The sequence below is a fragment of the Pelodiscus sinensis genome, chromosome 2, assembly GCF_049634645.1.
Source record: "Pelodiscus sinensis isolate JC-2024 chromosome 2, ASM4963464v1, whole genome shotgun sequence".
Classification (NCBI taxonomy): domain Eukaryota; kingdom Metazoa; phylum Chordata; order Testudines; family Trionychidae; genus Pelodiscus; species Pelodiscus sinensis.
Genome location: NC_134712.1, coordinates 164,999,179 through 165,011,611, shown reverse-complemented (window position 1 = coordinate 165,011,611; position 12,433 = coordinate 164,999,179). Strand labels below are relative to the sequence as shown.

The window sequence follows — 12,433 nt, the reverse complement described above, 5'->3', positions numbered from 1 at the left end:
ACCAATCTATTTGCATCCAAGACCGATGAGGTGCTACATTCTATGAAGGACTCCCGTACAACCCTTAGAACTCTAGGAATGTACACTCCTCTTTTTAGAAGGAATAGATATCAGCCTTACCAACGACCCAGGGAACCATTCCGTCAACAGCCCAAATACGATTTCCGTAAACAAAGACCACTTCGCCGTAGACCTCAGCGTCAACAGCAACATGCCACACCTCATCCCCCGGCTGGCAAGCAGCAGGTTTGAAGGCCTGGTCGAGAGCCAGGAGGCCAATCCGTCGACCCTCCCGATAGCTACCCTACAATTTCACTACCCCCTCCGAGCCTTTTTCCACCAATGGTCCCTCATTACCTTGGACAAGTGGGTTTTGAATCTAGTCCAGTCTGGCTACGTCATCCCCTTTACCTCTACCCCGCCCAACCACCCTCCTACCCTTCCCTCTTTCAGGGACCCCTCTCACGAAACCGCACTCCTACAGGAAGTCTCACACCTCATTCAACTGGGCGCAGTAGAACACGTACCAACACAATTCCGCGGCCGGGGATTCTACTCGACGTACTTCCTAACCCAGAAGAAGACAGGAGGCTGGCGTCCCATTTTAGATCTCAGGCGCCTCAACAAATACATCGCATACCACCGTTTCAAGATGGTTACCCTTTCAACTATCATTCCCTCTCTCGACCAACACGATTGGCTTTCGGCTCTCGACCTTCAAGACGCGTACTTCCATATTACAATTCATCCTGCTCACAGACGCTTTCTACGATTTATAGTGGGTACCCAACATTACCAATACAGAGTACTCCCGTTTGGCCTTTCTACGGCTCCCAGGGTATTCTCCAAGACCCTATCAGTCGTAATGGCCTTTCTCCGACGCCAAGGCATCATAATATTTCCATATCTGGACGATTGCCTCATAAAAGCTGCGTCTTTCCAAGAAGCAAAGGCCATGACAGACACCATAATAGACCTCCTACTCAGTCTCGGGTTCCACATAAATTACGCAAAATCCACTTTGCGTCCCACACAGAAACTGGAATTCATAGGCGCCCTCCTCGATACAATCACAGCAAGGGCCACTCTTCCCGATCACAGGTTCGCAACGATATGCGACCTTGTCCGAGCAACACAGGCGGCACCTACTGTCACGATCCGCCATTGCCTCAAAATCCTAGGGCACATGGCCTCTACGACTTACGTCGTCAATCTCGCCAGACTCCACATGAGGCCCCTTCAGTCCTGGCTCGCTACGGTATACAAACCTTTCTGAGACCAAATGAGCAAGCATGTTGCGATCCCACCTCGCGTTATCAATTCCATGCTCTGGTGGACAACCCCTCGAAACATGCTACACGGTGTCCCCTTTCAACGTCCAGCATCTACTCTAACACTCATAACAGACGCATCACTCATGGGATGGGGGGCTCATCTGGGAACCATCACAGCCCAAGGCAAATGGTCATTCGTAGAGCAAGCACTCCACATCAACATTCTCGAGCTACGGGCAGTCAGATACGCATGCCAGCATTTCACTCAGCACATAGCTCACAAGACCATCACCATTATGACGGACAATACCACATGCATGTATTACATCAACCGTCAGGGTGGCGCTCACTCCCCTTCTCTATGCTCGGAAGCCACCAAATTTTGGACCTGGTGCCTATCCCATGGGGTCACCCCCTCTGCAGTATACCTTCCCGGAATACTCAATGTCACAGCAGACACCTTAAGTCGCACATTCATGGACCAGCACGAGTGGGAGATCGACAAACACGCCCTCACACCGATCTTCCGTCTTTGGGGCCATCCAGAAGTGGACCTTTTCGCTACAAAGAACAATCGCAAGTGCCACCTCTACTGCTCCAGGGGAGCCCTGGGCAGGAATTCCCTCGGAGACGCCCTTTCCATCGCATGGAACGCCTCCCTCCTCTACGCCTTTCCCCCCCTCCCACTTCTGCACAGAGTCCTAGACAAGATCAGATTGAGTCAGGCACACGTGATTTTGGTGGCACCTGCTTGGCCCAGACGAACATGGTATCCTTACCTCCTCAAAATGATGATAGCAGAACCGTATCCCTTCCCTCCACGCTGCGACCTCCTCTCACAAGATCACGGTCAAACCCTTCACCCGGACATCACCAGGCTGAAGCTCCACGCTTGGCTCCTTCATGGCTCCATGATGCCGAAACTGCCTGCTCAGAACAAGTAAGACACATATTAATTAATAGTCGCAGACGCTCTACTAGGAAGACCTACCGCTACAAGTGGACGCGTTTTTCCCTATGGTACGCTCAGACTCATGTAGACCCACCACACCTTGCTCCAATACATGACTTATTGGACTACTTACTCTCTCTGAAACATTCCGGTCTAGCACTTAGTACTATTAAGGTCCATGCCGCAGCCATAGCAGCTTTCCACCATCACCCTCCAAGCTCTTCTTTCCTCGCTGACCCAATAACCAAGCGCTTCTTCAAAGGCCTGCAGAACACCTTTCCTCCGGTTCGTCCACCAGTCCCCATTTGGGACCTCAACCATGTCCTCAAAAGCCTCACAAAACCCCCGTTCGAGCCGATAGCAACCTGCTCGTTCTCTCATTTGTCGATGAAGGTGGCTTTCCTAGTCGCCATCACCTCCAGTAGGAGGGTGAGTGAGCTTGCAGCTCTGATGGCTGACCCCCCATATACTGTGTTTTTACAGGACAGGGTGGTACTTAGACCCCACCCTAAGTTCCTACCCAAAGTACTCTCTCCCTTCCACGTGAATGAACCCATACACTTACCTGCATTCTTTCCTAAACCACACACTGAACCGTCCCACGCCGTGTGGCACACTCTCGACGTCCGACGAGCTTTGGCGTTTTACATAGATCGCACGAGACCATGGCGGGCCTCGCCTAGACTCTTCATCTCATACGCGGACAGATCTAAGGGACAAGCAGTCTCATCTCAAAGAATCTCTAAATGGATTACATCCTGCATCAAGACCTCTTATACTTTATATAACAAAGATTTACCTGGACTTATCACAGCTCATTCCACTAGAGCAGTGGCTGCCACGACCGCTTTTCTCCATAATGTACCATTACAAGACATTTGCAACGCCGCTACCTGGTCATCCGACCATTCCTTTGCACAACACTATGCTCTCTCCACCTCGATAGCATCTTCTATGGCGGTTGGGCAAGCAGTGCTGTCTACAGTTACTACCACACGGCTCCAAACCCACCTCCGCGAGCCGACAACTGCTGTGTAGTCACCCAGAGTGGAGCACCCACGGGGACCACTCGAAGGAGAAGAAAGAGTTACTCACCTTGTGCAGTAACGGTTGTTCTTCGAGATGTGTCCCCGTGGGTGCTCCACTACCCTCCCTCCTTCCCCTGCTTGGAGCCTGATGCTCTGGTGGGTAGAGAAGGAACGGAGGAGTCGCGCGCGCGCAGGCGCCCTTCAGTTCGAACAACACTAGAGGGCGCCACGGCGCCTGCGCGCCGCGGCAGAAACAGCTAGAAAAGTCTCCGGTCGCCGGCGCGAGGACGCACCAGCACCCAGAGTGGAGCACCCACGGGGACACATCTCGAAGAACAACCGTTACTGCACAAGGTGAGTAACTCTTTCTTTCTTTGTATCATAACTAGAGCCCTGCAAATCTGTGGATATCCACTTTGTATCCACAGGTATCTGCATCTGCGGATATGGATGTGGGTGTCCACGGCTTATTTTTGTGTATACAGATGTGGATATCTATGGATACAAATTTTGTATCCGTGCAGGGCTCTAAAGAAAACGTAGATGTAATTTGTTTAATGTAGCTTTCTCTTACGTATGTGTATGATGGATTAAGATGCATAGTGTACATAAAGTTCAAATCTAGGTGCAATGTGTGGGTCATATCTCTGGCATTTCAGCATTAAATATGTAAAGCCACAGATTGGCATATAGAGGGATTTTGAGTTCTGTGAATGTAAGCACAAAACCCCACTATAATCATAATAAAACATCTTATTTGTCAAAGTTCAGTTTCTACCAATTATTTTAGATGTGTTATTATGCTTATACAACACTTATCTAAAATGTATACTGATAGAAATTATCATAGAAGGGAGATTAGGTTTGGAAAAGAAATAACATTTTGTAGTTGAAAAATGATAAATCATGTCAAAATTTTAACTATAAATTGTGATCAAGTTTTCTTGATGATGGCATTTTATACACAATGAAAGAGATTAAAATAATTTTTTGTTACAGCACTTCCAGAATGAGATTTGATAAATGGAGTCCTACCAGGAACTACTTTGGCCTTACATATCTAAGGAAACACAAAATATTTGCATGGACCAACAAAGAATTGTGTATTCATTAGTTTACTCTCACAGGAATTTTTGCATGCAACCCATTTAGAATTTGGGCCTATTAAAATTAGAACTCATATTGTGAGACAGTTCCAAACTCTAGCCCTCAGCGTGCTATAGTCACATACAATACATTTTTTTAAAAATCCAACTTTTGCAGGTATTCCTTCTGCAGTGTCTGTCGTAACTGATGGCAAATGGCTTTAGCAATAGCAGATACCATCAAATAAGCATGTATATTGGAGATAAGAGTTTGCATAAATTAGAGCAGTTATCAGCACAAATTTGTACGTGCTGATTTGAAGAAATAAATTATTCTGCATGAGAGGAGAATAGATGTCACTGGGTCAAGGGCCTCTCCTTCAATCTGCTTCACTGTCTACTTCTGAGTAGTGGCCATGCAAATCGGAAGCCACAGTGAATTTCTAGCAGACTATTACTTTAGTGCAATTTCACTCAGAGAGAGCATTCTAACATAATAATAATACTACTTAGGAATTTTAGGCTCTTAACAAACTCATTATCCCCTCATTTCCAACCAAAGTAGTGGGACTTGATACAAGGGGCTCCCACAGAGGTGGGTGGCAACAGAAGTTTATTCTCATAAGTTATACCGACAATTTAATTAGACACCCATGGCTGGCCTCTCCAAGCTGACTTGTGTTCATGGGGCTCAGGCTAAGGGGCTATTTAATCGCAGTGTAAACATTCAGGCCTGGACTGGAACATGGACTCTAGGACCCTGTGAGATAGGAGGATTCCAGAGCTTGGGCTATACCAGTGATGGGCAACCTGTAGCCCATGGGCTGCATGTGGCCCATCTTGGTTCTGTGTGTGGCCCATGAGACATTTTGTTTACAGCTGCCCATGAGCAGTGTTGCCAGATTCTGCTGGTTTTTATTCACTGGTGGGTTTTCCTATCGGTACTACTGAAGTGACACACATGTAAAGCAAGGATGTGTGAAGAGACGTGTATGTTGATAGCACAGAATGTTGACTGTGAGAGCCATGTGCTCAATCTGAATCCAATCAAAGCGCTGGATGCAGTTGGCACACACCGCAAATTCTAGCTACGCAAGCGCAGTTAGGAAAGCTACCCTTTCCCAAGAGACCATCTTGGTTATGACAATCATGCAGCCCAGGTTGCCTATCACCGGTCTACACTGTAATTAAAAAGCTCCTTAGTTTGAGCCTGGCAGCCTGGGTCAGCTGGCACGGGCCATCTGCAGATGTCTAACTGCAACGTAGCCATACCCATAGACTTCAGAGTGGCACTGAAACTACTACACTGGTTCCACTAGGTTTACATTAGCATCTACAGTGCTTTGACTCCAACCTCTCTCCAATGGGCAACGTCCTAGATGTAACAGCCAGTCCTACATCTCATCTTCCCCACCCTTGCCCCACATTCTCCCTGTGCAGTGAGCATCTGTGGAATGAGGTTCATTGAAGGGTTCCTAATAATGTGTTTCCCCTGCTTCTGCCCCTTCTCTCCCTTCCCTATGTGTGTGTCTGAATGAATTCACCCCTTTTACTGTGGTGAGGTCCTTGTGAGAAGAGAATTATCCAAAATTGACAGATGGCAGAACTGAGGCTCAGAAGTCAAGCAATTTGCTGAAGGTTACTCAGGAAGGCTACGTCTACACTGGCCCCTTTTCCAAAAGGGGCATGCTAATTTTACAGGTCGTAATAGGGAAATCCGCGGGGGATATTTAAATATCCCCCGCGGCATTTAAATAAAAATGTCCGCCGCTTTTTTCCGGCTTTTAGAAAAGCCGGAAAAGAGCGTCTACACTGGCCCCGATCCTCCGGAAAAAAGCCCTTTTCCGGAGGATCTCTTATTCCTACTTCAAAGGAATATTTCCTTCAAAGTAGGAATAAGAGATCCTCCGGAAAAGGGCTTTTTTCCGGAGGATCGGGGCCAGTGTAGATGCTCTTTTCCGGCTTTTCTAAAAGCCGGAAAAAAGCGGCGGACATTTTTATTTAAATGCTGCGGGGGATATTTAAATCCCCCGCGGATTTCCCTATTACGACCTGTAAAATTAGCATGCCCCTTTCGGAAAAGGGGCCAGTGTAGACGTAGCCGAAGTGGTTGGCAGCACTAGGATAGACTGTATATACACAGTCTCCTAATAGTGTGTTTTAACTGGAAAACTTTCTCCCTCTGTAATCTTTATAGTAACTCCTTCTTAGCATATCTGCTGCCTTACAAACATTTAGATTTTTCTGAATTTTTTTACATTTTAAGTCCAAGAAGTTACTATTACGATAATCTGCTCTAACCCCCTGCATAACATAGGGCACAGTCAGACTCAATGGTTTCTTCATCTAGCTCAACAACTAAAAACAAGGAGCCTGGTGGTTCCTTAAAAATTAACAATTTTACTATGGCATAAGCTTTCGTGAGTGACAACTCATTTTGTCAGATGCATGAAGTGAAAGAGAAAGAAACAGATAGTAGGGGTACAGAGATGGGAGTATTACCTCAGACCTAATTTAGTCAGCGTGGATGTGGATAAGAAGGTGAGAATACCTAAACAGGAAAATTACTTACTGTAATGAGAACTAGTCACTATTCAGACCTATTCTCATGGTGTCAAATTTGCATATGAATTCCAGCTCAGCAGTTTCAAGTTGCAGTCTGTTTCTGAAGGCTTTTTGCTTGAGGATGGCAACTTTCAAGTCTGAAACTGTGTGTCCAGGGAGCTTAAAGTGTTCTCCCTCTGATTTTTGTATGTTACCATTTCTTAATGTCTCATTTGTGTCTATTTATTCTATTGTGTAGAGAGTGGTTTGGCCAATGTACATGGCAGAGGGACTAATCTACCGTAGTAACTTCTGTCTGCCAAACTCTGGTAGGTTTTGGTTGTTGTTGACTTTTCCTGCAACATTTCCTGTATTGATGTTACAAAAACAGCTGGCTTTCAGAGTTCATGAGTGTTTTAGATAAGGGAATGATCCCATTGAAATCAAAAGAAATGCACCCATTGAGTTCAGTGTTTGCAGTTTCGTGATCCCAGTCTCTTTGTACCTTATTTTTTAATGACTTTTGTGCTCTTTGCACTGCAATCTCTGTGGTTGAAATCTTGGTCTGATTTTTAAGTCAGTGGCAAAACTCCCATTGACTTCAAGAGAGACAGGATTTCACCTTGTGATTTTATCTTTGCCCTAAAGAAGTGGGCTGTGCCCACGAAAGCTCATGATACCATTTATATGTTTTACTTTAAAGACTAACAAGATGGTTTAATAGGTGATGATCTTAGTTTAATAGGTCTATTAAACCATTTTGTTAGTCTTTAAAGTGCTACATAGTTTTTCCTTTTGTTTTTGCAAGATCAGACTAACACGGCTACTTCTCCATTACTATCTATATTTCTGTTAGTCTTTAAACTAACTATTTGTTGTTTTTTAATTTTTTCCTGCTAGAGATTAACTCGGCTACCCGCTGAACCCAATTTTTGCTAATGTGAACAACAAAACTCCCATTTGATTTATTGGGAGTCATGTGTTCAGAGGGCTTGCAGCAATTTATAAAGTTTATCACTGAACAGATCAAGCACTTAAGGTGTCATGAAACTGCTGTAAGAGGAATGATGAAATTGAGCCATCATCATTTTCAAATGGTTTTGAATGCATTTGCTGTGTTGTTCGTCTGCATGACCCTAACTGTTTCCTAAATACTGCAGCCATCCATACTATTTCTTTACAACATACATCAAGCAGGTCAGTTACTTATCTCCACCCTGAAGAGTTGATTTTCCTTGAAAGGGTAATTTTTGGTCCCTCTCTCATTGTCTCAGTCAATGCTACCATTCAGGAATCTAGGCCCCTCCTTTGCACAGTGAATCCTTCCACTTATTCTTACTGGATGAGTTTGACATTCATAGGGGCGGGGGCCAAATTTACCAGAGAAAGCAGAGTTTGGCCCACTGTTCTGAGTAAATCAATCTTTTGAACAGGGCAACATTATAAGCAAATCTAAACCACAAACACCGAATTTACACTTTTTTATTTCCATCTTCCAATTCACTTATACCCCAAAGAACTCCAACTGATTAATTTCACATGCTGTTTTGGCTATCAATAGCATACTGACTTTCTTTTCATTGCACACAACAAAAAGTCTTGCAAAAAAGTACATTGTGTTCTTGGTCAAAGTGTCCAGAATCTTACCTCTAGCCATTTCCAGTGAGGCCAGGCTGACCAGCATTGTGTTCCCTGAATCCTTTGTTGGATTTTTTCGCAAATAAGGGATCTAATTTTGCCACTCACCCATCTCTGTTACTTCTTCACTTGTTCCTGGCAAAGCCTCTTCTCTATGCTTTACTGTATTTGTCAGCATTCTTGAGGAGTAATTCATCATAACCAGTATGATAATTTTTCATAGTTCCAGTTGTTCAATGACTCTGTTCAGAAACATTTGTGAGCTGTTTAAACTTTTCACTTTGCCAGGGGAAAAAAGAGCATTCATCTCTCCCAACATGTGACTTTCATCTTCTTTTGACACAATTGCTTTTGGTTGCTGAGTGGTGTTTGAGGTTGAATAAGCTCATCACAGGGGTTTATTCATCACAGGGGTTTATTCTAGATCTTAGAGTATGTGTTATGGCAGCAGTCCCTTTAAATGAGAACCATTAGAATAAAATGCACGCTGGGTACTACCTCTCCCTCAGAGACCATAGGTAGGAGCAGAATCAAAGGGTAATTGGGAAAATAGGTGCCAGGATTGAGAGTGCCACATAGTCACTGAGGACTAAAAGCATAGGCATTTGACAAATGCTACTGTTAATGTAGCTACAGAGATGGTCCAAGTGCTGCCAGGCAGGTTTGAGAGAGGCAGGTAAGTTCTGTGAGATAGGATACATCACAAAGTGGTAAAATATCACTATTTGGGGTGGAGTTCAGGAAAGAGTTGTGAAACGGTGTCTCCTAATGTAAGACGGACAAATGATGTGACCGGAGACAAGGAGCCAAATATATCACTTTGGAGATCCGTGATTGGTAAGCCCAGATATAGTAGGAAGTGCAGAGCAAGAGGGAAACTTTTCAGTATCTCTTGCAAAAAGCTGGCAAGAAGATTCTGGTCTCCATTTGTAACTATTGAACATTACAATGGAAATAAGAACAAACATAGAATCACAGAATCATAGAATACTAGAACTGGAAGGGACCTTGAGAGGTCATCGAGTCCAGTCCCCTGCCCTCATGGCAGGACCAAATACTGATAGACATTTATCTAACCTACTCTTAAATATCTACACAGATGGAGATTCCACAACCTCCCTGGGCAGTTTATTCCAGTGTTTGACTACCCTGACAGTTAGGAACTTTTTCCTAATGTCCAACCTAAACCTCCCTTGCTGCAGTTTAAGCCCATTGCTTCTTCTTCTATCCCCAGAGGCCAAGATGAGCAAGTTTTCTCCCTCCTCCTTATGACACCCTTTTAGATACCTGAAAACTGCTATCATGTCCCTCCTCAGTCTTCTCTTTTCTAAACTAAATAAACCCAATTCTTTCAGCCTTCCTTCATGGGTCATGTTCTCTAGACCTTTAATCATTCTCATTGCTCTTCTCTGGACCCTCTCCAATTTCTCCACATCTTTCTTGAAATGCGGTGCCCACAACTGGACACAATACTCCAAGGCTGTGTCTAGACTGGCAAGTTTTTCCACAAAATCATCTGCTTTTGCGGAAAAACTTGCCAGCTGTCTACACTGGCCGCTTGAATTTCTGCAAAAGCACTGACGATCTCATGTAAGATTGTCAGTGCTTTTGCGGAAATACTATGCTGCTCCTGTTTGAGCAAAAGTATTTTTCCGAAAAACTTTTGCGCAAAAGGGCCAGTGTAGACAGCAGAGATTTGTTTTCCGCAAAAAAGCCCCGATCGCAAAAATGGCGATCAGGGCTTTTTTGCGGAAAAGCGCGTCTAGATTGGCCACGGACGCTTTTCCGCAAAAAATGCTTTTGCGGAAAAGCGTCCTGCCAATCTAGACATGCTTTTCCGAAAATGCTTTTAACGGAAAACTTTTCCGTTAAAAGCATTTCCGGAAAATCATGCCAGTGTAGACGTAGCCCAACTGAGGCCTAACTAGTGCAGAGTAGAGCGGAAGAATGACTTCTCGTGTCTTGCTCACAACACAGCTGTTAATGCATCCCAGAATCACGTTAGCTTTTTTTACATCAGCATCACACTGCTGATTCATATTCAGCTTATGGTTCACTATAACCCCTAGATCCCTTTCTTCCATACTCCATCCTAGACAGTCTCTTCCTATTCTGTATGTGTGAAACTGATTGTTCCTTCCTAAGTGGAGCACTTTGCATTTGTCTTTATTAAATTTCATCCTGTTTACCTCAGACCATTTCTCCAATTTGTCCAGATCATTTTGAATTATGACCCTATCCTCCAGATTAGTCGCAACCCCTCCCAGATTGATATCATCTGCAAACTTAATAAGCGTACTTTCTATGTCAATATCTAAATTGTTGATGAAGATATTGAACAGAGCCGGTCCCAAAACAGACTCCTGCGGAACCCCACTTGTTATACCTTTCCAGCAGGATTGTGAACCATTAATAACTACTCTCTGAGTACGGTTATCCAGCCAGTTATGCACCCACCTTATAGTAGCCCCATCTAAGTTGTATTTGCCTAGTTTTTTTATAAGAATATAATGCGAGACCATATCAAACGCCTTACTAAAGTCTAGGTATACCACATCCACTGCTTCTCCCTTGTTCACAAGACTCGTTATCCTATCAAAGAAAGCTATCAGATTGGTTTGACATGATTTGTTCTTTACAAATCCATGCTGGCTGTTCCCTATCACCTTGCCACCTTCCAAGTGTTTACAGATGAGTTCCTTAATTACTTGCTCCATTATCTTCCCTGGCGCAGAAGTTAAACTAACTGGTTTGTAGTTTCCTGGGTTGTTCTTATTTCCATTTTTATAAATGGGCACTGTATTTGCCCTTTTCCAGTCTTCTGGAATCTCTCCTGTCTCTCATGATTTTCCAAAGATGATAGCTAGAGGCTCAGATACCTCCTCTATCAGCTCCTTGAGTATTCTAGGATGCATTTCATCAGGCCCTGGTGACTTGCAGGCATTTAACTTTTCTAGGTGATTTTTAACTTGTTCTTTTCTTATTGAATCTTCTAAACCTCCCCCCTTCTCACTAGCATTCACTATGTTAGGCATTCCTTCAGACTTCTCGGTGAAGACCAACACAAAAAAGTCATTAAGCATCTCTGCCATTTCCAGGTTTCCTGTTACTATTTCTCCCTCCTTACTGACCAGTGGGCCTACTCTGTCCTTGGTCTTCCTCTTGCTTCTAATGTATTTATAAAAAGTCTTCTTGTTTCCCTATCTAGGAACATAAGAATGTCCATACTGGGTCATGTCAATTGTCCATCATTCAACAGTGGCTAATGCCAAGGCTTCAGAGGGAGTTAACAGTATAATCATCAAGTGATCCATTTTTTGTTGTTCAATCCAAACTTTGAGCACTTGGAGGCTAGAGATGCTCAAAGCACAGGATTGCATCCCTGACCATCTTGGCTAATTATTATTGATGGATCAATCTTCTTTGAACTTATCTAGTTATTTTTTAACCCTGTTACACTTCTGGTCTTCACAACATCCTCTGGCAATGAGTTCTGCAGGTTGACGGCGCATAGCATGAAAAAAATATTTCCTTTTTTTTGTATTAAAGTGTTAGCCTATGAATTTCATTGGTTGACCCCTGGTATTTGTGTTATGAGAAGCAGTAAATAACACTTCCATGTTCACTTTATCCACACCATTCAGGATTTATATACTCTATGATATTCCTTCTTAGTCATCTCTTTTCCAAGCTTTAAAAATCCAAATCTTTTAAATCTCTCCTTATATGGAAGCTATTCTATATCCCGCATTATTTTTTATGCCCTTCTCTTTAGCATTCCAGTTCTAATATTTTTTTGAGATGGGCAACCAGAACTGCATGCAGTATTCAAGGTATGGGTATGGCATATCTTGGTATAATGGTATTAATTATATTTTGTTTTATTATCTATCCCTTTCCTAATGCTTCCTA

At 43.7% G+C, this 12,433-nt stretch overlaps 1 protein-coding gene across 3 annotated transcripts in view; it reads left to right on the top strand.

The window, feature by feature from the left end:
• The window catches only part of HECW1 (HECT, C2 and WW domain containing E3 ubiquitin protein ligase 1), a 346,449-nt gene that overhangs the window by 61,945 nt on the left and 272,071 nt on the right, over positions 1-12,433 (top strand). The gene's annotated exons all lie outside the window — the stretch shown is intronic.